Source organism: Hyperoodon ampullatus, assembly GCF_949752795.1.
Source record: "Hyperoodon ampullatus genome assembly, chromosome: 7".
NCBI lineage: Eukaryota > Metazoa > Chordata > Mammalia > Artiodactyla > Ziphiidae > Hyperoodon > Hyperoodon ampullatus.
This window is the reverse complement of record NC_136920.1, coordinates 36,590,321-36,617,746: the sequence shown is the minus strand read 5'-3', so window position 1 is coordinate 36,617,746 and position 27,426 is coordinate 36,590,321.

Here is a 27,426-nt window from a genome sequence, read left to right as displayed (position 1 = left end):
GATCTGTTCACTATTAAATTAGTTTCATTAACTGTCAGAGCTTATTTGAATCCAGAGGAAAATCTATCAAAGTCCTTCTAAGCAAAATGGTTTTATTTTTGAAGTTATAGAGGTAAAGTAAAATATATATATTTTACTTTTTCAATTCCAGACCTTTTTTTCAAGAAGGTGAAGGGAAAAGAAAATAAATCAGACTTATTAAGTCAGAATTTAAATGAACTATTTCATAGAGAGAAAATGATCTAATGAATTAGATTTCCATAAATCATGAAATAAAGTACATTATACTATAAAAGTTTGTTCTTTTTATTTGAGATTAAAAGTAAACCATGGTAATCTCTTTAACTGCAGGTAAATAACACCAGCTCCTTTCAAAGACGACAACAACAGTTGCTATGCCAAACACTGTTCTTTTAAAATAATGCTTGAAAGGTCTATTTTTATTTTAGAATATCCATAAAGAAGAAATGATTCACTTCAGAAGTCTGCATAGGTCACACCCTAGTAAATGAAACTGTCCTATTTGAATATTGGAGAAAAAATGGGTTCCTTTTTCTTTTATTCACTTTAATGTGGTAACTAAGTTGAGATTTTCAGCTGGGTATTTAATGGATCTTTTCCCTCCCCTTTGAAAACATGCTTTATCATATTGATTGGGAAAGTGTCTAGAATTAATTGACAACAGGGAATTTGAGATTGGGAAGAGAAAAAGGATGAGAATGTAAAAAACACAAGTGTATATATTTGCAAGGAAGCCTGAAGAGAGCTAATGTGAGTTCAAGCAAAGTACATTTGCCACCATAAGAAAAAAAGAGCCAGGCATTATATGTAAGGAGCTGATACAGAGTCTAAAATGGATTGGCTGGACACACGTGCTTCCATGAAGTCATCGTAGTTGGAGTTATTTTTTCTTTTTTAATTTCCTCAAGTAGGAAGTGAGGTTGAGGCTCACCTTTGGGTGTCAAAGTGGAATCTTTCTCAGTTAAAATGCCCACTAAGTGTAAGAAAAATATGTATTTCCATCTCTTGAAATTGCATCCTATTTTTGGGTGCATAGTCATAAGATTCGCAAAGTGGAAGCTCACCAGGAAAAAAAAAAATCTATTCTACACATCGCTTGTCACCTTAGCAGTCAGGATTTAGTCAAGAAAATGGAAACCACTCTAGAATGTTCAAGTAAGAAGAGATTTAGCACAGGAACAGCTTTAAAGGGCTGGTGGAATAGTCAGAATGAGCACCAGTAGCTGTTAGTCTCAGTAATAGGATCTAAATGTTGCTGCTGCCAAGCAAGTAATGAAAGGGTATTTCAGAGTGTCCTCCAGATCTGAAGAAGATGAGATTCACGGGGAGGACCCGGAAGCTAATGCAAAATGCCAGGTCTGGTAAAATCTATTGCAGTCTGCCATTTGTATGGCAAGGAAGCTCCTGCTTTCCTGTCAGCTTTCCAAATGTTCTGAGAGTGCCTGTTATTGGTGAATTCTAAACTGGAATCATGCATCAGTGAATTCTGGAAAATCTAACTCCAGGGTTTGTAGACGCTTTACACAAAGGACAACTCTAAAAGGATAATAATGATCAAGAGTGCAGAAAAGATGAGAGAGCTCCCTTCCTTGGTATTAAGGACAAGGATTTTTTAGGTACCTTTGCTACAAACTTCTCTTTTCTAGAATTATTTCAATAATAAGTATTTACTGACTCATTTTCTGTGAAACTAGATATGTTCAGGACACAATCACACTGTCTATTGAGTTCTATTCTATGAAAATGTTTATGCTACAAACAAAGTTTAAAAGGGAAGTGATTTGAGAGAAAATAATTAGACATGTGGAAACTGTGAACTTTAGAGACCTGGGTGTGATAGTTTGCTAGGGCTGCTGTAACAAAGTATTACAGACTGGGAGGCTTAAACAACAGAAATTTATTTTTTCACAGTTCTGGAGGTTAGAACACCAAGATCAAGATGTTGGCAGGATTAGTTCCCTCTAAAGCTCATAGGGGGAACCTGTTCTGTGTGTCTCTCCTGGCTTCTGGTGGCTTGCTAGAAATCGTTGGCATCCTTTGGCATGTAGGCACTAAATTAACCCAATGTCTGCCTTCATGTTTAAATGGCAGTCTGTATCCCTTCACATCATCTTTTCTGCATGCACGTTTCTTTGGTCTCTGTGTCCAAATCTCTTCTTTGTATAAAGATAATAGTCATATTGACTTAGGGACCCACTTTGCTCCAGTATAACATCATCTTAACTAATTACATCTGCAATGACCCTATTTCCAAATAAAGTTCTATTCTTTAGCTTATGAATTTTAGAGGGCATGCAATGTAGCCCATAACACTCAGTTTGAATTCCAGTTCCATTACTTACTAATATGCATTAACGCTTAACATTTTTTCCTTCAGGTTTTTCCTACATGAAAAAAATAATGATTTATACCTCATTTCAAAGGCTTGCATGAGAATAATTTTTTTTCATTAAAAAAAATTTTTTTTAATTATAATGTTTTTTTCACATTGACAGAACAGGTACCAACTAAATATGATGGTTCCCCTCTTTTTAATGGCAATTCACTTTTGTCTTTTAACCTTCTTACTAGCTTTATAAGTGGTCGATCTACTGCCTTTACTGTATATTTGCCTTTACCAATGAGATTTTTCCTTTTGTAATTTTCGTATTTCTAGTTTTGGCCTTTTCGCTTAGAGAAGTCCCTTTAACATTTCATGTAAAGCTGGTTTGGTAGTGCTGAACTCTTTTAGCTTTTGCTTGTCTATAAAACTTTTGATCTCTCCTTCAAATCTGAGTGAAAGTCTCGCTAGATAGAATATTCCTGCTTGTAGATTTTTTCATCACTTTAAATATATCTGGCCACTGCCTCCTGGCCTGCAGAATTTCTTCTGAAAAGTTAGCTGATAGTCTTACAGGAGTTTCTTTGCACGTAACTTGTTGCTTCTGCCTTCCTGCTTTAAAAAAAAAGAAGAAACTGAGAAAAATCAGTTTCAACATCCCAACTGAGAGTATTAACATGAATGGGTCAAAAAAAGGATAGGGTAATTCAAAATCATATCTTTCTTGAATATTTTATTCAATGGCATGCTCTTTGAACTTGTCAGTGGCACAAACAGTCCAAAGGTTCAAAGTCGATCAGATAGTAGAAAACTAAGTTTCAAGGGGGCTGGGATTATTTATGCTAAAGAAGAAAAAAAGATGAAGAAGTGTTTTTGAAAATGTCAACAACAGAGACTAGAGATCATGAACATTTTATCTCTAACACTATTTCTAACCATAAAAGTCAGTGACAACTTTGATGTGCTATGATTTATTCTCCCCATAAGATATACTTAGGGAACAAAGATGAATGTGGCACAGACTCTGCTCTTGAAAAACTCAAATTTAGAACATTTTATATAAAAAGTTATATATAATAAATATAAATTTTGGTCTTGAATATTTTTATTTTAATATGTTTGGAATTGGTTTCAGATAAAATATTTTAAGTATAGTACTTTCAGTACTTTGGTTTTATGGAAACATCACATATACATTATTATTTGCTGCAGTCTGATTAGAAAAGGAAGACACTCTTGGAAAGTCTAAAGTGAAAATTCTCGGTGGTTTAATGGAATTTCTAGAGTGTTTCTATTCCTATGTTCATCAGAAAAACGACTAAATCTTTATATTGTATGCTTTGGGGAGAAAACACTTAAAATTTTTCTCAATATCTTTTACAGGCACTGTCAGGCACAGGGTTGGGAAATTAACAGAAACTTCATACATTATGTAATCCTCACAGCAAACCCAAGAGGTAGGTCTCATCATCCCTGTTTTGTAAGTGAGGAAAAGGCGGGATATAGAACATCTGATTGTGGTCCCGAGTGTGAGTGCAGCATTAGTTATAAGGAAGGTCTGCTGCAAGGATAATGGAGCAAATAAGGAAACACCCTCCTTGTCTTCTGACATGTAGGTTGTAGTTTGACATCATTAGGAATGGATCTTAACACTTGCATCTATCAGTCGCTTCATTAAAATTGTCAAATATTGTTTTATACTAATCGTAGCTCCTATTTTTAACTCCATAACAAAAGTGTTCAAAATACTAAAAACAGGTAAAATCTTTGCCATGATCTTTGCTAGAGATATTCATGAGTTGAGAGGTAAGTTTAATTTCTTAAAAGTCTAATTCCTTGAAATCTGGCATCTCAGAAAAGGGCTTGGTCTTCTACAGTGCTCCATAGTAACAGACCACAGATCAATGCCCAAGGTGATCTATCCTGGCCAACTACAGGGCTTGAACCCTGTTTCTTTCTCATACCAGTGGAGGCTCTGGTGCTACTCTCAACTCTGACTGTTAATCTTGCAGAGTGGGACTAAAGTCAATATTCTGCCCTGACTCATTGCCAGTTTATCCTGGAGGATCACTAAAAATATCTTATGACACTGGTCATCTATAGATAAGATGGTCCCTTTAGTAACTGTTGGTTACAGTTCTAATATGAAAGACTTTCATACCTGGCTGCCCTTCTGACCCAGTAACTACATGTCCATAGCTTATTTTTAATGCAGAACTGGAATTAAATCAATATTCACCATCTGCAGACTCTGAAATGTGCATGCCACATTTTGTCAGATCATTTATTCTCGTGTTGGTTATGGCTTTTCTGAAACATCAAGTCATTGGATGCATGAGTCCAAGTGAAGTGCCACAATATGTGTTTATGAAGAGGCAATAATAACATTTGTACATGTGTCCTCTTTTATCAATACTTTAAGAGGTTTTATGGCTTAAGCAGAGGGTGATGTAATCTGCTTCCATTCTTCGTCACCTTACCCTCACTCATCTAACTCCATTCTCCTTTTATTACTTGAAATTAGGGACTTAACTATGTATTCTAATGTGTTCAGGTAGGTCTTTCCTCCATCGATTGCTTCTTTGTTCTAGTTGTGCTTGCCTTCATATTGGCAGGAGTCTAGTCCAAAATGAGTGGCAGCTATAACTTTAATGAGTCTTTTCCTATTCCTTCTTTTTCTTTCTATGATAAAACCCTATATGATATATTATAAGCATTATAGCATTTCATCACTACCTATCTGTGCATTCTCTTTTATGTTTTATGATTATAATTTTTGTATAAAATATTTAGGGATTTTTATAATTTTTTGTAAAACTGAAGGCTTTATGCAGAGAAAGGCAGGCATTGCTAGAAAAAGGGCCTTATCTCTATTAGGGATTACAATAATTCAAGCTTTGTAAATCAATTAACTCCTATTTACAGTTACACAAATTGTTTGCTTTAAGTGGCAAAAGTAATAAAGGTGGAATAGAGATTACATTTACAATGTAGAAATAATTTAAAAACACATGATAAAGAGAGAATAAATTATTTGTGGTTTATTTTAAAATAAGTAATGAAATAAGATTGCATCTCCAAAAAAGACAAGATTTTGAATTTCATTAGCAACTGAGCTTTCAATCAACACTCCTCCTTTGGGAATAGCTTGAAGATATGAGTTATACAGAAGAGTTGAAAATCTCTGATTTACTTAAAAAAATTTGTTCTCACTCAGAAAATAATGTCAATAACACATAGTTATTTTGAAACAACTTGAGAAGTGGAGATTTTACTTGGATTAGATCTTAAAAATGAATGAATTAAAAATAGATTGGAAAAATGTGAAAATCCAATTGAAGCATTATGTTAACACTTCTCCTAAGCACTATTCTAGGTACTCTCTATAATACAAAAGCATAAAAGACTGTTATCTGTTATCTAATTGAGAATAACCAATATATAAACATTATAATTTAACTAGCAAGGTTTTGAAACTGCAAGCTACAAGGTAAGACATGACATTTTTAATTGTTAACAAAAATGAACAGACAATAGGACTATGAATTCAGAGGAAGAGAAATCTCCATGAGAGATATCATGCAACTTAATCCATCTATCTTGACTGTATACTGTCTATAACTGTCTTTGGTAAGAAACAAGATCAAATCATATTATTTTAGAAACCAAATTACTGTTGAATGATCTCTGCCCCAGGAAAAATATGTTAGGTTGATTACTCTAAGAAAAAATATAAAAATCACAAAATTATTTAAATTAGACTTGATGATTAAAAGAACTCTATTAAGAAAGAGAAGAAAAAACAGAAAGATGAAATACTCTTAAAAACACCATTGGGCTTCCCTGGTGGCGCAGTGGTTGGAAGTCCGCCTGCTGATGCAGGGGACACGGGTTCGTGCCCCGGTCCGGGAAGATCCCGCATGCTATGAAGCGGCTGGGCCCGTGAGCCATGGCCGCTGAGCCTGCGCGTCCGGAGTCTGTGCTCCGCGGCGGGAGAGGCCACAGCAGTGAGAGGCCCGCGTACCGCAAAAAAAAAAACAAAACACCATTAACCATATCCTACACAATCAAAGTCTCCAATAACAAAATTTTGTTCATTAGTATTGATGGGATGAATGTGATGGAGTAGAGAATACTCCACAAGTAGGAGAAAGAAGAAATCATTGGATGATAAACTTGAATTAAACATTTAGCCAAAGCAAACAAAAATAATCTCCCAGGTTATATCTTGAGCTGAACACACTTTTGAGTCCTATATCTTGGTACTTACTTATGAATTTGTATTGGAAATAATACTCAAGAGGCTGTTATGACTCAAAAGTTTAAAAGAAGAAATCCTGATGAAGTGTTCAGTGCTAAGTAACAATTACACAGTGCTTATACTATGTGAGATCCTCTGTTCAGATTGGCATATATAAATAAATATAGTCTTCTCAATAGACCTGTGAGAGAGGTAACATCAGGGTTCCCCACCCTTTATTATATTATACAAGTGAGAAAACAAGTACAAAGTGAAAATTTCTGTATCCTTTTCTTTGTTCATTGTTTGCTTCTTCATGGATTTCCTATATATTTGTTATAAGTAGATATTATTATTGATCATGAAGTAAACAAGAGGAGAAAGCAGTGATAGAATTAATTATGAGTCTATTCAATCCAAATCTATGCTGGAAAGAAATCTGATGGCTTAACAGTTTTGCACAGTTCTTTGCAAGGCTAAATTAATTTCTCACTTGTCACTAAAGGGGGGTTATTCAATGTTTCACTTTGAATTCTAGTAGCAATTTCCCAGCACTTGCTAAATCATCTCTACCACTTAAAAATAGCTAAGACTCTTACTTCTTATACTTAGATGAAGCCATGCATCATTGAAATGACAAATTCATATTCTTTTTTTTAATTTTTAAATTTTATTTCATTTATTTTTTTATACAGCAGGTTCTTATTAGTCATCAATTTTATACACATCACTGTATACATCACAAACCCAATCGCCCAATGCAGCACACCATCATCCCCACCCCGACACGGCTTTTGCCCCTTGGTGTCCATACGTCTGTTCTCTACATCTGTGTCTCAACTTCTGCCCTGCAAACCAGTTCATCTGTACCATTTTTCTAGGTTCCACATACATGAGTTAATATATGATATTTGTTTTTCTCTTTCTGACTTACTTCACCCTGTATGACAGTCTCTAGATCCATCCATGTATCAACAAATGACCCAATTCCATTCCTTTTTATGGCTGAGTAATATTCCATTGTACGTATGTACCACAACTTCTTTATCCATTTGTCTGTCAATGGGCATTTAGGTTGCTTCCATGACCTGGCTGTTGTAAAGAGTGCTGCAATGAACATTGGGGTGCATGTATCTATTTTTTTTTTTTTTTTTTTTTGCGGTATGCAGGCCTCTCACTGCTGTGGCCTCTCCCACTGCAGAGCACAGGCTCCGGATGCGCGGGCCCAGCGGCCATGGCTCATGGGCCCAGCCACTCCGTGGCATGTGAGATCCTCCCGGACCAGGGCATGAACCCACGTCCCCTGCATCGGCAGGCAGACTCCCAACCACTGTGCCACCAGGGAAGCCCGCATGTGTCTTTTTGAATTATGGTTTTCTCTGGGTATATGCCCAGTAGTGGGATTGCTGGATCATATGGTAATTCAATTTTTAGTTTTTTAGGGAACCTCCATACTGTTCTCCATAGTGGCTGTATCAATTTACATTCCCACCAACAGTACAAGAGGGTTTCCTTTTCACCACACCCTCTCCAGCATTTGTTGTTTGTAGATTTTCTGATGATGCACGTTCTAACTGGTGTGAGGTGATACCTCATTGTAGTTCTGATTTGCATTTCTCTAATAATTAGTGATGTTGAGCAGCATTTCATGTGCTTCTTGGTCATCTGTATGTCTTCTTTGGATAAATGTCTATTTAGGTCTTCTGCCCATTTTTGGATTGGGTTGTTTGTTTCTTTAATATTGAGCTGCATGAGCTGCTTGTATATTTTGGAGATTAATCCTTTGTCCGTTGATTCGTTTGCAAACATTTTCTCCCATTCTGAGGGTTGTCTTTTTGACTTGTTTATGGTTTCCTTTGCTGTACAAAAGCTTTTAAGTTTCATTAGATCCCATTTGTTTATTTTTGTTTTATTTCCATTACTCTAGGAGGTGGATCAAAAAAGATCTTTCTGTGATTTATGTCAAAGAGTGTTCTTCCTATGTTTTCCTCTAAGAGTTTTATAGTGTGCAGTCTTACATTTAGGTCTCTAATCCATTTTGAGTTTCTTTTTGTGTATGGTGTTAGGGAATGTTCTAATTTCATTCTTTTACATAGGCTGTCCAGTTTTCCTAGCACCACTTATTGAAGAGACCACCTTTTCTCTGTTCTATATCCTTGTCTCCTTTGTCATAGATTAGTTGACCATAGGTGCATTGGTTTATCTCTGGAGTTTCTATCTTGTTCCATTGATCTACGTTTCTGTTTTTGTGCCAGTACCATACTGTCTTGATTACTGTAGCTTTGTAGTATAGTCTGAAGTCAGGGAGTCTCATTCCTCCTGCTCCATTTTTTTCCCTCAGGACTGCTTTGGCTATTTGGGGACTTTTGTGTCTCCATACAAATTTTAAGATTTTTTGTTCTAGTTCCATAAAAAATGCCATTGGTAATTTGATATGGATTGCATTGAATCTGTAGATTGCTTTGGGTAGTATAGTTATTGTCACAATATTGATTCTTCCAATCCAAGAACATGGTATATCTCTCCATCTGTTTGTATCATCTTTAATTTCTTTCATCAGTATCTTATGGTTTTCTGCATACAGGTCTTTTGTCTCCCTAGGTAGGTTTATTTTTAGATATTTTATTCTTTTTGTTGCAATGGTAAATGGGAGTGTTTCCTTAACTTCTCTTTCAGAATTTCATCATTAGAGTATAGGAATGCAAGATATTTCTATGCATTAATTTTGTATCCTGCAACTTTACCAAATTTATTGATTAGCTCCTGTAGTTTTCTGGTGGCATTTTTAGGATTCTCTATGTAGAGTATCATGTCATCTGCAGTGACAGTTTTACTTCTTCTTTTCCAATTTGTATTTCTTTTTCTTCTCTGATTGCCGTGGCTAGTACTTCCAAAACTATGTTGAATAATAGTGGTGAGAGTGGATATCCTTGTCTTTTTCTTGATCTTAGATGAAATGCTTTCAGTTTTTCTCCATTGAGAATGATGTTTGCTGTGGGTTTGCTGTATATGGCCTTTATTATGTTGAGGTAGGTTCCCTCTATGCCCACTTTCTGGGGAGTTTTTATCATAAATTGGTGTTGAATTTTGTCAAAAGCTTTTTCTGCATCCTTTGAGATGGTCATATGGTTTTTCTTCTTTAATTTGTTAGTATGGTGTATCACATTGATTGATTTGCATATATTGAAGAATCCTTGCATCCCTGGGATAAATCCCACTTGATCATGGTGTATGATCCTTTTAATGTGTTGTTGAATTCTGTTTGCTAGTATTTTGTTGAGGATTTTTGCATCTATATTCATCAGTGATATTGGTCTGTAATTTTATTTTTTTGTAGTATCTTTGTCTGGTTTTGCTATCAGGGTGATAGTGGCCTCATAGACTGAGTTTGGGAGTGTTCCTTTGCAATTTTTTGGAAGAGTTTTAGAAGGATAGGTGTTAGCTCTTCTCTAAATGTTTGATAGAATTCACCTGAGAAACCATCTGGTCCTGGACTTTTGTTTGTTGGAAGATTTTTAATCACAGTTTCAATTTCATTACTTGTGATTGGTCTGTTCATATTTTCTATTTCTTCCTGGTTCAGTCTTGGAAGGTTATACCTTCCTAAGAATTTGTCCATGTCTTCCAGGTTCTCCATTTTATTGGCATAGAGTTGCTTGTAGTAGTCTCGTAGGATGCTTTGTATTTCTGCAGTGTCTGTTGTAACCTTTCCTTTTTCATTTCTAATTTTATTGATTTGAGTCCTATCCCTCTTTTTCTTGATGATTCCAGCTAATGGTTTATCAATTTTCTTTATCTTCTCAGAGAAACAGCTTTTAGTTTTATTGATCTTTGCTGTTGTTTTCTTTGTTTCTATTTCATTTATTTCTGCTCTGATCTTCATGATTTCTTTCCTTCTGCTAACCTTGCGTTTTGTTTGTTCTTCTTTCTCTAGTTCCTTTAGGTGTAAGGTTAGATTGTTTATTTGAGATTTTTCTTATTTCTTGAGGTAGGCTTCTATAGCTATAAACTTCCCTCTTAGAACTGCCTTTGCTGTATCCCATAGGTTTTGGATCGTCGTGTTTTCATTGTCATTTGTCTCTAGGTATTTTTTGATTTCCTCTTTGATTTCTTCAGTGATCTCTTGGCTATTTAATAACGTATTGTTTAGCCTCCATGTGTTTGTGGGTTGTTTTCATGTTTTTTCCCTGTTATTCATTTCTAATCTCATAGCTTTGTGGTCAGAAAAGATGCTTGACATGATTTCATTTTTCTTAAATTTACTGAGGCTTGATTTGTGACCGAAGATGTGATCTATCCTGGAGAATGTTCCATGCACACTTGAGAAGAAAGTGTAATCTGCTGTTTTTGGATGGAATATCCTATAAATGTCAATTAAATCTATCTGGTCTATTGTGTCATTTAAAACTTCTGTTTCCTTATTTATTTTCATTTTAGATGATCTGTCCATTGGTGTAAATGAGGTGTTAAAGTCCCCCACTATTATTGTGTTACTGTCGATTTCCTCTTTTATAGCTGTTAGCAGTTGCCTTATGTATTGAGGTGCTCTTATGTTGGGTGCATATATATTTATAATTGTTATATCTTCTTCCTGGATTGATCCCTTGATCATTATGTAGTGTCCTTCCTTGTCTCTTGTAACATTATTTATTTTAAAGTCTATTTTATCTGATATGTGTATTACTACTCCAGCTTTCTTTTGATTTCCATTTGCATGGAATATCTTTTTCCATCCCCTCACTTTCAGTCTGTATGTGTCCCTAGGTCTGAAGTGGGTCTCTTTTAGACAGCATATATATGGGTCTTGTTTTTGTATCCATTCAGCAAGCCTGTGTCTTTTGGTTGGAGCATTTAATCCATCACGTTTAAGGTAATTATCGATATGTATGTTCCTATGACCATTTTCTTAATTGTTTTGGGTTTGTTTTGGTAGGTCCTTTTCTTCTCCTGTGTTTCCCACTTAGAGCCATTCCTTTAGCATTTGTTGTAGAACTGGTTTGGTGGTGCTGAATTCTCTTAGCTTTTGCTTGTCTGTAAAGCTTTTGATTTCTTCATGGAATCTGAATGAGATCCTTGCGGTGTAGAGTAATCTTGGTTGTAGGTTCTTCCCTTTCATCAGTTTAAGTATATCATGCCACACTCCATTCTGACTTGTAGAGTTTCTGCTGTGAAATCAGCTGTTAACCTTATGGGAATTCCCTTGTATGTTATTTGTCATTTTCCCCTTGCTGCTTTCAATAATTTTTCTTTGTCTTTAATTTTTGCAAATTAGATTACTATGTGTCTCAGCAGGTTTCTCCTTGGGTTTATCCTGTATGGGACTCGCTGCACTTCCTGGACTTGGGTGGCTATTTCCTTTCCCATGTTAGGGAAGTTTTCAACTATAATCTCTTCAAATATTTTCTCCTATCCTTTCTCTCTCTCTTCTCCTTCTGGGACCCCTATAATGCAAATGTTGTTACGTTTATTGTTGTCCCAGAGGTCTCTTAGGCCGTCTTCATTTATTTTCATTGTTTTTTCTTTATTCTGTTCTGCAGCAGTGAATTCCAGCATTCTATCTTCCAGGTCACTTATCCGTTCTTCTGCCTCAGTTTTTCTGCTATGGATTTCTTCTAGTGAAGTTTTCATTTCAGTTATTGTATTGTTCATCTCTGTTTGTTTGTTCTTTAATTCTTCTAGATCTTTGTTAAGCATTTCTTGCATATTCTCGATCTTTGCCTCCATTCTTTTTCCGAGGTCTTGGATCATCTTCACTATCGTTATTCTGAATTCTTTTTCTGGAAGATTGCCTATCTCCACTTCATTTAGTTGTTTTTTCTGGGGTTTTATCTTGTTTCTTCATCTGGTACATAGCCCTCTGCCTTTTCATCTTGTCTGTCTTTCTGTGAATGTAGTTTTTGTTTCACAGGCTGCAGGTTTGTAGTTCTTCCTGCTTCTGCTGTCTGCCCTCTCCATATTCTTTTGCTATCCAGCAGCCAGTAGGGTTCATCCATTTTTGCTTAATTTTAGTTCAGTATAACAGGTAACACATTGCTCTGCTTTCCAGAATTGTACCTGTTTGTCAGCTTCTGCACTCAACACTTGTCAAATCTACAGATGTTGGTTGTTTGATGTGTAGTTTTTTAATAAAAGAATGTTAAAATAATGGGCTTAGAGATATTTAAAATTAAATTCCTGTTCTCCATTTATAGGAATGCTTAAATTGGATACTTACTCTTATATTTTAATAATTTATAATGAGTAGAAATGCAGATTGAATATTTCAAACACCTAAAAGCTTATTTAACACTTTAATGAATATTTAGGCAATTTCAAAAAAAAGTTGACTAAATAAACAATTTAACTACTTAAAAATCAAATATTACACACAGTTGCTTAAAGTTTCTTCCACCACTTACTTTTCTTCTATATCCTTATTTGTACTTCATGGATGATCAGCCAACATGGCTCCTGCTCCCAGAACAGCCTCAGCTTCCAGCACAGGGTAACATAATCCTCTTCCTTTGTTCCTCTAGCCCCAGTGGTTACAGCAGCCTCCTGCAATTTTCAGACTCTGAGTTGTCTCTGAATTCCTTCTTTCAGTTCTCCCAGTATGTTTGTTACTAGTACCCTCTATTTATCTAAAGGATCTTCTCTTTTTCTGACTTGCCCTTTTTAAAAATTTTTGATAATGCAGGTGATATTTAACTTTCAAAATAGTAAATGATTTTTTTTGTGGCGGGGAGGTGATTCCTGGCTCCAGCATCAATTTATTGAATATATGATGTTGGGGAAATTACTCAACTTCTTAAGCTTTAGTTTCCTCATTTATAACATGAATAATGCAGAACACAGTTCTTTGCACACAAAGAACTGTTCCTTTATTCTACATATTCCCTTATTCAAGAAATATTTATGGAGCACCAAATGTGTGCTAGGAATGTTTTATCCCTATAATAATAAACATTATATCTCAATGTTTATTGAAATATAATTGACATATAACATTGTGTAATTCTAAGATATACAATGTGATTATTTGATACACTTATATATTGCAAAATGTATATATTGCAAAACCCAACTAACAGTAGGGTTAGTTAACATCTCCATCATCACCTCACATAATTACCATTTCATTTTTGTGGTGAGAACATTTAGACCTACTTTCTTAGCAAATTTCAAGTATATAATATACTGTTATTAACTGTAATCCCCATACTGCATATTAAATTCTGAAATGTATTCATCTTAGAACTGGAAGTTTGTCACTTTTGACCAACATCTTCCATTTGGTGAACTCCTATGTTCATTGCAGCATTACCCCTTAGTCAAGATATGGAAACATCCTAAGTGTCCATCTATAGATGAATGGACCAAAAAAGACAGTCTATATAAACATACATATATGTTATATAATACATATATAAATAATGATTTTGATTTAAAAATAACCTATAAAAGAGATGTAAAATATGAAAATCAATAAATATAAAAATAATAGGTGAAAAAGATAGATGTCAGTCTTGTCAGTTATTCAGACATGTAAAATTGCAAGAATTCTTTGGTATGTACAGTTTACCTTCATAAAGGTAAATTAATCATAAAGAAATCTTAGAAAGTTTTCTATTTCCCTTTAAAAAATGTAATAGCAGAAGTAGAAACTACAGAAACAGGATCTTAGATTAAGGAGAAGAGTGCATATTTTCTTATTTGCTAACAATATAATTGATGGAATTTCGGTTTTAAAATACAAGTTTTCAGTTCATACCCATGCCCCATCACTAACCATGTTGTCTTTCCTACGAAATTCACTTCTCTCAAGCTCTAGTTGTCTAACCTATAAAACTGGCAGAATAATATCAACTTACTATAATTATGTGAATAGATTGACATAAGGTCATGAAACTGCTCTGTAAATTTCAAAGTAATATAGAAATATTAGCTAATAGTATTCATTTCTTTTACAGTCAGCCCTAATAATCCCTTAGATCTTCATCTGGTTCTATTCAATACTAAAAAGCCCAAGTATTTAGTCTACATTTTTTTCCTCTCTTTTTGTATAAAATTAGATTCATCCTCTGATCATTTGTTAGCCTTCTATTCACCATTCCAATCTCAACTGCATCTTTCTTAAATTGCAATGATACAATTGCAGATACTTTTCAGACACAGAGAAACCAAGTCTATTGAAAGAGAAAATCATGCTGTCTGTTTCTTTCCTAATATATTTTTTGTGTGTTCACTGGTTAGGTAATGCATTTTTGTAAGTTGTTTGAAAAATACTACTAAAGCTTCTTTCAAAAAAGGTATAAATAGGAGAGGAGGAAGCAAAAACATACATAGATTTCAGAAAGCAATGTATAAACATGTGAACGTTAGCATAATTTCAGAATTGCTTCTTCATTTTTATTTTGCATTTTAATTACTTCATTTACATGCATCTGGAGTTATGTTATTTTTAACATATTCTTGATTAGATTAGTTGATGAATATGTTACCTATTTTATATTTAGAGTTGAGGATTTTGGAGTATGTTTGTCTTGAATAAAGTATAGTAAGTAACCTCAAAAAATTAAAAAAAAATTCTGAATTAGCATATCTTGTGAGTTGCCCATTTGCTCTAGAAAAACATGGCAAACATAGTTGAAACCTGATTTAGCAAAATATTGAAGCTATAGTATTATATTCCAAAAACAACAATTAAATAAAGAGGTTGTAAAACTGAGAAAAAAAATTCAGTGTAGCAGCACCTCATCTATCCCGTGCGGAAAGTGGCTCGTAGTTTTTGAATAACAGATAACCATGTTTTTGAAAAACAAAATAGTCCTTAAGGCATTGCCAGGATGGAGATATATATATACATATATATATATATATATATATATATATCATATATATGTATATATGTATATATATAGACACACATATATATGTATATACATATATATAAAATACTTTAAATAATATCTTAAAAGTTAACAGTGGAGAGAGTTGAATGGTATGCCCTTAACTTTGATAAACTTTCTGACTTCTTGACTTTTAACACTAATCACCAGGCAGGTAAAAATAATAAATTTCCTCAAATGGTTCACCTACTTAAAACCCTCCTCATGGTTTGCCTGTGTTCTTAGAATAAGATCCAATCTCCCTTAACATTGCTTATAGTGTTTAACATGGTCTATTGCCTGCTTCTGTCTCCATCCCCTTCACCTTCTACATTCTAACTACACTTCTTTTTTTTTCCTGAACAGACCAGGTCCATTCCATCTAAGGCTCTTTGCACCTGCTATTCCCTCTGCCTGGAACCTTCCTCCCTGACTTTTCAACTGTTTGGCTTTTCCTCATTACTTAGGTTTCAACTAAACTGTCACCTCTTCAGAAAGACTTTTCCTGGACAATTAATATGAGGGGTCCACCCCCATAATACATGACCTTGTTTTAAGTCCTTCACGGAGCTCATGATGCTGTTAAATGATCTGGCTTATTAATTAATTAATTAATTATTTACTTTTTCTTTGTATTGATGACTGTGTGTGTGTGTGTGTGTGTGTGTGTGTGTTAGGAACACTTAACATGAGATCTACCCCCTTAAATTTTTAGGTGTACAGGGCAGTATTATTAACTATAGGTACAATGTTGTAAAACAGAACTCTAGAGCTTAATCAGCATTTCTGAAACTTTATACCTAGTTAATTGCTACCCACCCCCCATTTCCTCTTGCCCCGGTCCCTGGAAACCACCATTCAACTCTCTGCTTCAGTGTATTTGACTATTTTATATACCTCATCTAAGTGGTATCATGCTGTATTTGTCCTTCTTTGACTGGCTTATTTCACTTAGCAGATGTCCACAAGATTCATCCATATGTCTGCATATGACAGGATTATTTATTTATTCCTTGTCTTATCCAACTAGAACACATGTTCTAAGAGAGCAGTGATTTTTGTTTGTTTGTTTTGCGGTACGCGGACCTCTCACTGTTGTGGCCTCTCCCATTGCGGAGCACAGGCTCCGGACGCGCAGGCTCAGTGGCCATGGCTCACGGGCCTAGCTGCTCCACGGCATGTGGGATCTTCCCGGACCATGTCCCCTGCATCGGCAGGTGGACTCTCAACCACTGCTCCACCAGGGAAGCCCGAGAGCAGTGATTTTTGAATGCCTTTAGTTTGCCACTGTGTCTCTGCCACTCAGAAAAGTGCCTGGCATAATGTAAGCACTCAATACATTTTGTTGGATAAGTGAAAGATATCATATTTGATGCTTTTTTTGAAAGGAAACTAAGAAGAAACTTTGAAAAATGAGTAGTGTAGCAGATAGGAGCGTGGGTTTGGGAGCCCAGATTTGTGGATTTGAAACCTGGTCCTGCTATTAACTATGTGTGACTTGGCACAAATTCCTCAAACTCTCTGTTCCTCAGTTTCCTCACTTGTATAACGGGAATAATGGTGATAATAATAGTACTTTCCTCAGAGGGTTGCTGTTTATATTTATAAACATAATTTAGAATTGTATCAGACACAGAACAAGCAATACATATATATATATATTATATATATGTTATATAAATAAACCGCAATCTAAGTTATATTTCAAGAGCTTCAGGTTTTTTTCTTTATTTTCCATTGTTTCAGATCACTGACTTCATTCTTCAAGCAGTAAGAACTATAGAATTGGGTCAAACCATAGAATCAATCTATTTTCTATCAAAGTTTCTGTGTTTGGTGATACGTGCACAGCTACCATTAATTCATGCAGTTGTGGAGATCATGTGATGTACCGGGCGGGAGTGGGGTACAGTGGTGCATCCTGTCATCACTTCAGTAAAGAAGTAGGCCATTCATTATTTATATTAGTTGATTGACCTAACAACATTTGTTAGATAATTGGCATCCACATTTAATTTTGCTTGGGTAGACTTTTATGTTATAAAACTGGGAGTAGGATTCTTTTTAGAATTACATTGCACATTTTTATTCTCTGAAGAAGGTTTTAAAACGTTTCTCTGTGCGTGACACTTTTCTAAGGCATCTTGCACTAGAGGAATTCAAGTTTGGCAGTATCACAGACGTGCTTGTCCAAAACTCTGTCATCACATTTCAAGACCATGGAAATGTATGTTCAAAAACAGATCAAACATTTGACAAGAACTGGGCATCTCCGACTGAGTCAAAAGCACCTTCTTCCCAATTCTCCCTTGGTTATGCTATTCTATTGTGTTTAAAAAAGTGAGACCAGGATGACTCCAGGCAAAAATGTCAACTTTAACTGCTCAAGCTGTCATTCAAAGACATCCATATTTTGTCCCCTTCGTATCTTTTCATTCTTATTCTGAATAGACTCTTCTTTGCATCTTGTTTTTCAGTCTTACTGACTTGCAAGCAGTCCTCCAAACTCCATTGTCATTTCTTTCCTGCAGGACTTTGCCCAAACTCTTCCATTACATAGAATATTCCCTTGCTCCCTCCCATATAAGCATAAAAAAATGGGTTTTACAAATTTCATTTAAATTCTTCATTAAAATATTAATGTCTGTGTTATTTAGTTTCCCTTAGTCCTTTATTTCTCCATTATTTCCTCTGATGTCTGTTTTAATTATTTTAAACATTACTTTAAAGATAGTAGTCAGATAAAGGGAAATGAAAAAAATATATAGACTAGTGTCTGTGACACAGGGTCTCAGAAAATGATTATCAACAGTGTTTTCGCTCCCTGTATGTACTGGTTGTTCCAACTTATTCAAAGAGTGAATTTATTTTCCTTTTCCTTAAATCTGGACTGGCTTTGTAACTTGCTTTGACTAATAGAATATGGTGGGGGTGGACAAATCAGAAGATGACTGGTCTGAATGATGACTGGTCTCAGACCTCCTGAGTCCAGGTCTGAAGATGACTGGCAGCTTTTGCTTCCTTCCTCTTAAAGCCAGCCAGTCACTATATAAGAAAATGAATGACTGGCCACCATGTTGTAAAGATGCCTAGCCTCTAATGTGGAGAGATCACATACATGAACATGGGCAGTGATACCTTCTTAGAATTTCCAGGCCACTCCTGCCATGAGTGAGTACCTCCAGGCAGTGACATGTGAAGCCAAAGAACCTCTTGGCAAAGCTTAACCAGCACACAGAGTTCTGAAAAATATTAAATTGTAGTTGTTTTAACCCACTACATTTAGAGATGTTTTATTATTCAGCCCTAGGTAACTGAAACAGTTTCTTAGCTGCTTTATTATATGATTAAGGGGAAAAAGTTTTTGCCCTGAGAAGATTGGAAGTAGCAAGCAAACAAGTTAGAGATTACCTGTGAATATATTTTTTAAGTATTATATTTTACTTTTACTATTAGTGATCATTTTTCAAATTCACGAATAGGTCAGTTGAAAATCAGGTCAACCCTACTCATTAAGCTAAGTGACTATGGTCAATTTACTTTACCTCTGTGCCTCTGTTCAATCATCATTAAATGGCAATAATAATATTATCTACCTCATAGATTAGTCATGAGGGTTAAAGAAGTTAGTAACATTCTTAACACAGGACCTGATTATAGTAAGGCCCTATTAAATGTTTGCAATTATGATTATTATTACTATAGTCAAGGGATAAGCTAATCTCAAAAATGCCTGACAGGGGCTTCCCTGGTGGCGCAGTGGTTGGGAGTCTGCCTGCTAATGCAGGGGACACGGGTTCGAGCCCTGGTCTAGGAGGATCCCACATGCCGCGGAGCGGCTGGGCCCGTGAGCCACGGCTGCTGAGCCTGCGCGTCTGGAGCCTGTGCTCCGCAACGGGGGAGGCCGCGATAGTGAGAGGCCCGTGCACCGCGATGAAGAGTGGCCCCCGCTTGCCACAACTAGAGAAAGCCCTCGCACAGAAACGAAGACGCAACACAGCAAAAAAAAAAAAATAATTAATTAATAAACTCCTGCCCGCAACATCTAAAAAAAAAAAAAAAAAAAAAAAAAATGCCTGACAAAAAGAAAGTTTCTAAAAATCATTACTCCAGGTGAAGCTCAAGATTAAACATTCCTTTTACCTCTAAGTGCTGGAACATAATCTTGTTTGCTTTCTCTAAAGACCCTATATGGTTTCTCCCATGTTTTTTATTTTGATTTGCAATTAAGAAGTTTCATACTTAAATTTATATTTAGCTATTGCAAATGTGCAGAATCTTAAGCCCTGCTTATCTTTGTTACTTTGGAAGGAGTTTGACTCTCATAAAGAATGAAAAATATGAATGGCTGGATTTTAAATAGATTTTGGGTTTGAATCTGTCCAAATTGTTTCTTTTGCAAACAGTATGCAAATATGAGTCGAAGTTAAAGTATGTTTACAGAATATATGCAAATGAAACTTTTTGGTTTACTCAATGTAAATTTGTAACATATTTTATGCAGTTTTCTCATTAAAATCATATTGCTAATTATGTCCCTAAAGATATCTTTCTAATGTGTCATTACCAGGTTAAATATGTTCTTTAAATGTATTTGATGTGCATTTTAATTAAGTAATAAATGAAAGCTGTAATATTATTTTTACCAAGGTATCTTTGTTCCTTAATTTCCATGAGAAATATATTCAATCTCATGGAATTTGACATTTCATTACATATTATATTGTATCATGCTCAAATTCTTCTATGCATTGAGCTGGAATTCCCAAAATTGTAACTGGTGCCTAATACATGATACACTGACTATTTTGTATTGCCCTAGGGAGTATTTACCTAGAATCCTCTCAAGGGATTTTAATGGCTGCAAAAAAAGCAACAATTATCTAATGGAGATCTCAATTCTTAATGTTAAAAAAGACAAATATCTGTATTTAGCATGTGCCAGGAGGAGTTAGATAATTTTATTTACACAGATTAGTTCATGTTAACTACAACTGCTTAAGGAATTATCCACATTTAATTGATGAGGAAATAAAACCTCAAAATCAACAAGCATATTGTCCAAGATCACGTAGGAAGTGGCAGGACTAGAAAACCCACTCAGTTTACCCTCCTTCAAACGGTGTGTTCTTTCTACTGTAGGATACCACTTGAGTGTAATGTTCTCATCCAGAGGTGAAAGTTCTAATACAGGTAGGCTCCTAACTCTGTCGCATTAGATAAGTCACTATCTCTAACTTTCTGTTTTCTAAAATACTTTGTTTCCTGTGTTGCATTATTTATTCTACATTCCTATTTTACATTGCATGCAAAATGGGAGTGGGGAGGGCTAGACTGCTCTCTTCAGTCCTGTATCAACACATGGCCTCTCCTGGGTCATGAGTCCTCATTGTTAGCCCAAAAACATTTGTGAGGTTGCTAATGATGAAGTTTTCTCTTTTAAGGTCTCTGTATTTGTGTGTTTCAGCAAAGAAAAGGAAATGAGGAGAGGGCTTTTGTGATAATTTTGCCTTTTAATATCCGGATTCTATTTTACCTCTTGGAGTGCTGCACTAACATTTCCTCCTTTTGTCTTCATTTCCTATCTTAATTATTGATCTGTGAGTTAGTTGCTCTTGGAACTGATGCACTCAGCAGTTCCTGGGTGGTGGAGGGAGATGGTTGCTAGGCAACCTCACCTGTTTTAGATGGGTATTGGGCCTCATCTTTGAGAACCTTATTTGTGGAGAATCTGAGGGAAAAATACTTCTTGCATCTTAAGGCTTCATAAAATACAGAGATTTGGAACAAATATATAAGGTTTTAAATAGGATTATCAGAAGGAGAAAAATTGGATAGAATGTTTGTGTTTAATTTGCAGGTTTTAGGTGATCCCCGTTCCCAGGAGAAGAGTGATAGCTTAACATAAAATATTCTCTAGAGTACATCAGCATTAAATTAGTACTGCTGAGACAACACATTGAGGATTTACAGTAACACCGGGAAGTTCCTTCTAATGTACATATAAATAGAATCACAGAAACTTTCTGTTTTACCTCATTGTTTTATAGCCTTGTAAATTTAATGAACCGAATGAAACCTGAATCTCTGTTCCACATCCCATTCTTTATCTCTAAGTAAGATAAAATCTATTCTCACTCTCAGGGTAGAGTTTATGTGTCCATACTTCTTAAGCAAAACTCCAGCAGATTTAATATTGGTATTCATCATCTAGTCAAACCCTTCACATGCTTTTCAAACCAATCAAATTTGGGATCCTCAACAATTTCTATCAATAAAATAAGGTGTGGAACTAGCAGATTCATTCAATGAAGCATTCGCTGGATTGGGGCAGCTGAGGTATGCTGGGAGTAGTTACTTGAAGGTTTTACAACAGTTGTTTTTTTGTTTTTTTGTTTTTTGTTTTTATTTATCTATTTTTTTTTGGCTGTGTTGGGTCTTCGTTTCTGTGCGAGGGCTTTCTCTAGTTGCAGCGAGCGGGGGCCACTCTTCATCACGGTATGCGGGCCTCTCAATGTCGTGGCCTCTCTTGTTGCAGAGCACAAGCTCCAGACGTGCAGGCTCAGTAGTTGTGGCTCACGGGCCTAGTTGCTCCACGGCATGTGGGATCTTCCCAGACCAGGGCTCGAACGCATGTCCCCTGCATTGGCAGGCAGATTCTCAACCACTGCGCCACCAGGGAAGCCCATAACAGTTGTTTGATTTGAATAAATCTGCATAGGTAAGAGCAGTGCCAGTAGGAGCAGCCCCAGTCCGAGCCTGGCCACCCTCGCTCTGCCCATGTCCACTCCGTCGGTGTGCAGTGCATCTCACTGGATGCGGGGTGCATGGAGGATCGCTGGCTCGTGGAGGGCACGGGCAATGTCTGCTCTCTCCTTTTTGAAGTCAGGTAAATATATTTACCATTCCTTTTATTGATTACTTATGCTGCTGAACTTTTGCTTGATGAGTGCAGAATTCATCACTGCATCCCCAGTGCTTATTGTAATGCCTAACACAGAGAGAGTGCTCAATAAATACTCATTGAAAGACTAATAAAATGAATCATATGTATATCCTAGGCTCATTCCTTTATGCCAGTCACAAATTTCAGCAGCATTAGTTGAAAATGCAGTGTTTACAAGTGCAGTGTGTGCCAGATGCTAAAGGCAGTGTATTAAAGGCATGTTCAAAACACTCTGGGGACAGTTTGAGTGGGAAAGTAGATGTAGTTGACAATCAGGTAAGTAAAAATAAAAATATGAGGCTGTGTATATGAGTATTTCAGAATGAGTGATAGAAAAATAGCTATAGAAATTCAAGGAAGAACTAAAACATGTGGGTTACAAAGAATAAGAACACGTTATTATGACGGAGATAATTTGAACTGTCCTTCAGAGAGAGTGTGAATTTGCTTCTGGGAAAGAGAACGGCATTGCTTTAGTAACTGGGTAGGTTAGTGTGAAGCTTTCTCTAGTTCACTGTGTCCCAGGCCCACTCTTTTCTTCAGGGCCTCACCCGAGGGGCTTTTATGCGTGGAAAACACTTTCCTCATCTTCCCTCTCTTCTTTTCCCACAGTTATCTTTCAGTTTTCAGTTGAAATGTGTTTATTGTGGGCAACTTTCTGTCGCTCTCCATCCTTTACTCAGTTAAGGAGTAATTAATTTTCCCTAATTAATTCAGCTTCTCCTAAAATTCACTTTCAGAGCATTTCATAAATTCTCCTTGGTAATATTTATTATGATATTAATTAAATAAAAATTTAATTGACTACAAACTCATGTTAGGAGAGATTGTGTCTTTTGAATTTCCAACAACTACTTCAATATTTGAATAAAGGACATTCATTAAATCCTTATTAAATTATTGAATGAATAAGGATGAGCACTGCAGAGTATAGGTCTGAAAACGCCAGGTTTGACTGATCTGAAACCCATAAATTCTGGGATGATATTTGAGGTCTCCAATTTTCACCTTGGCAAGTCTTGGGCTTCCTGGGCCTCCTTAACAATTAATTATGATAATGAGAGTTGAGCATTTAAGAAGTCAACTAATAATTCCTACTAACAACTTATGAAAAAAAAGTAAAGAGGGCAAAAACTTAGTGCCCAAATTTAAATAGGGAAGTTGAAGGCAGAGCCAGAGTCATTGGAGCTTTCTAAATTCCACTCTCTCAATTCCCATGCACCCCATGCTCTAGACATTATGGATCATAAGAAACTCCAAGGAGCCACTTGCACTTTCACAATTGCATGCACCTGCACTCATTATTCGTTCAGTCTGAGATGCCTTTCCACCTCTGTCCTCCAACTCTGGACTTGATGGTAAATATTGAAATGCTCTCCTTTGTTATCTCATTTCCAATAATATGAGCTTTATGATAAAATAACATACTAAGCCATTTGCTGTTGTATGTCCAATATCTGTGATAGTATCTGGGATGTAGGAAATGTCCCAAAATGTTTATGAAATGAATGAATGGGTGAAAAAAACTGAAAAATTATACTTTTTCACTTCTAAGAAATGTTTTAGCTTATTGAAAAGGGCCATTAAGATTATTAAACTATCATGTTAAACCTGAAAATTATTCATGCCTGTAAAAAGCGAGATAATAAGTTTTGGATAGCTGTTTGTTTTAAAGATTGAGTTTCCCTCATTACCCCTGAAAATTTTACTAGGAAGTCCTGAATGTGATCAAATGAACAGAAATGATAATAATACATTCAATATTTTTAAAAATAACTTTTGAAAACCAATTTCAAGAGCTATAAATATACTTTTTCCAGTACATTCATTCATTCAGTTATATCAAGAATCAGTTATTAATGAAAATAGGATGCACAGAATTGGATAAAACATAATCTTTGCTTCAGAACCATGGTTATCTTCAAATTTTGCAGTGATCCATTCTTAGGGACTTATGTTAAGGAATTAGTCAGATAAAGGTAGAAAGCATATACTAGAGGGTATTTATTATAGTTCTATTTATCAAATAAATTTATGCACAAAACTTTCAAGAGAATGTTCCAATAAATTACTATATAATCATGTTGAAGATGCATTATTCAGCCATTAAATTTATGTGTCACTCATAAAATATTTAAGTGTAACATTTATATAGAAATAAATATAAAATTAATTTTTGTGAGATTATATCTTTGTAACATATGTTTGTGTTTGTGATAGAAGACTGTACAATGGTAAGTTAGAATATAAACCAGTGCTCTTATGTTAGTATATTAGAAGTTGGGACTAATATGAAAGATTTTGCATCTGTTAAAATATTTATGACTTAGTAAAATATTTTGAGTAATAAAATTCAATGATAGATACATATGAATGACTCGAAGAGTTAGTATTATCCAATTTTACAGAAATTGATCTAAGTCTAGTAATATTGACATGGTTAATGAAAATATTGAGATTTCAGTCCATCACTTAATTTTCCAGTGAGATATTTTCTCTCGTCTATCATAAAATTATTTGCAAAACAAACTTAGATATAAAACTTTTGAGCCATTTGGGGAGATAGTATTAACTCAGATATGGTTGTTTTGGTAACCAGAAAAATGGTTCCCCAAATATGTCCACCTCCTAATCCTTGAAATTTGTGAATATGTTATCTTACATAACAAAAGAAATTCTGCAGTCATGATTAATGTAAAGATCTTGAGATGGAGAGTTTATCCTTAATTATTCAAGTGGGAACAAAAGTAATTATAAGCCAAAAAAGACAAGGGAATGGATTCTCACCTTGAACTTCCAGAAGAAATGCAGATCTGCTGACACTTTCATTGTAGCCCAAGTGAAAGCCATTTTAGACTTATGATTTCCAGAATTTTAAAGTAATAACTTTGTATTTTTTGAGCCACTAAGTTTGTAGTAATATATTACAGCTGGGATAGGAAACTTAGATAGTTATAAATAACTCAATGTGTTTAGGTCCTGGAAAATATTAAGTTATAAAGTTCAATTATTGATAAAAATAAGTCTTATAAATGTGGTAGCCAATATTGCCATTTATCATATATTTCCAACTCTCAGCATACAGGGTACACACAGGCATTGCCTATGCTTTTTTACCTTTGAAGTTAGGCGGGGCCATGTTATTCACCTAGGTCAATGAATATGGAAATACTGGCATAATTGATGTATATCAGTTCTACATCGAACCTTTAAGAGTTGTATCATGATTTGCTGCATTCTTTCCTCCCTTCCTTAGTGATTGTTGAAGCACAGATTAAGATGGACTTCTATCAGCCTACATTTGGCCAACCCACATGTAGCATGAGCAAGAAGTAAACTTTTAGCAGGACTCCTAAAACGGCAGAGTGATAAGTGCCATAAATCCACTTTCCCATAAAAAAGTGGAAATATTGGCAAAATTGATAGGATAAACCATTTCAGAATTCTGGATATTAACCAAAGGCTTATAAGGTCTAAGGAAAATTTCCTCAGGAAAAAAATGAGTGAATCTTAGTATAAAGAGTAGGATTGGTGGTGTTTTAACTTGGACTAATCCCATTACTCTCTCTCCAGCTCCACAATAGCCATGAAAACCAGCAGCCTCATAGTAGAGAGAAAAACAACAGCCTTTTAGCCACTAAAGGAGGCAAACTGGGTTTGGAGCTCTTCAGAAAGTTCTATTCCAAGAACATGGTTACTATTTGACCTGTCTTGCAACTCCCAGAAAAAGCCCTATTCACAGATTATTGTTATTTAACCTGATTTAAAATTCCTTCCCCAAGAAAATCTTTATCCCCACGCTGCAATCAGCCAAAGTTGTTTAAGAGCACAGTTGCTTAAGGCTGAAATATCAGTTGGGCCAAACAAGACCCCAGACAAAATATTGAAAGGAAGATCTAGAATAGGAGATGCCCATAGGGGGTTTTGAAAAGTTCTGACATATTCCTGAGGATCCAAGGAATATTTGGGAGTGCCCTAATCTGTTGTCTTTGCCTGATCTTTATATCCTGTGCAGGGAGAAACTGAAGGCTAAGATAGGAGAACTGCCTAAGTGTTGAAGGCTTGTGCCAACATACACACAGACTCCCTCAGCAATGGGTGGAAAACTTACTAGTTCAAATTTAAGAAAATCTCTGGCCAATCATTTGCTGACCACTAAACTGAGTAGACACCTTAGTGGGCACATACCATAGGGAATACAGATTTTTCAGAGTTAGTTCTGTAAAGTTTTTAAAGAAACAGACAGAACACACACACACACACACACAACAACAACAAATCATGGGGATCTGATTTTTAGAGCTGCCACATTACGTTATCTAAAGTGTCCGATTTTCAAAAAACAAACAAAAAAATGTGACACACAAAGAAATAGGACACTATGGCCCATACACAGGAGAAAAACAACAACAACAACAACAGTGAACAGAAACTCTCCCTTAGAGGGCATAGATATTGGAATTATCATACATACACTTTAAATCTGCTATTATCAATATATTCAAAGAACTAAAGGAAACTGCCTAAAGAATTAAAGAAAAATATGAAAGTAATGTTCCACCAAAGAGAGCATATCAATAAAGAGAAAGAAACTTTTTTATAAAAAGAATCAAATAGAAATTTTGGAGTTGAAAAGTAACATAAATGAAAAACTCACTAGTGAGGTTTAACAGCAGATGCAAACTGGCAGAAGAATCAGCAAACTTGCAGATAGGTGAATTGAGATATGCAGTCTGAGGAACACAACTTATAGAGAATAAATATTAATGATTAGTGACTTGGAGAAATGTGCAACACCAACAAGAATTTCAACAATAACGGGAGTCCCAGAAGGAGAAGGGTGAAATGTACCCCCCCACCACCAAAAAAGACATATATATGAATAAATGATGAATAAATAATGGCTGAAAACTTCTCAAGTTAGATGAAAAACATCATTCTTCACATAGAATAAACTCAATGAATTTCAAGTTTGTTAAACTCAAATAGATCCACATGTAAAGACATCATAGTCTAACTTTCAAAAGACAAA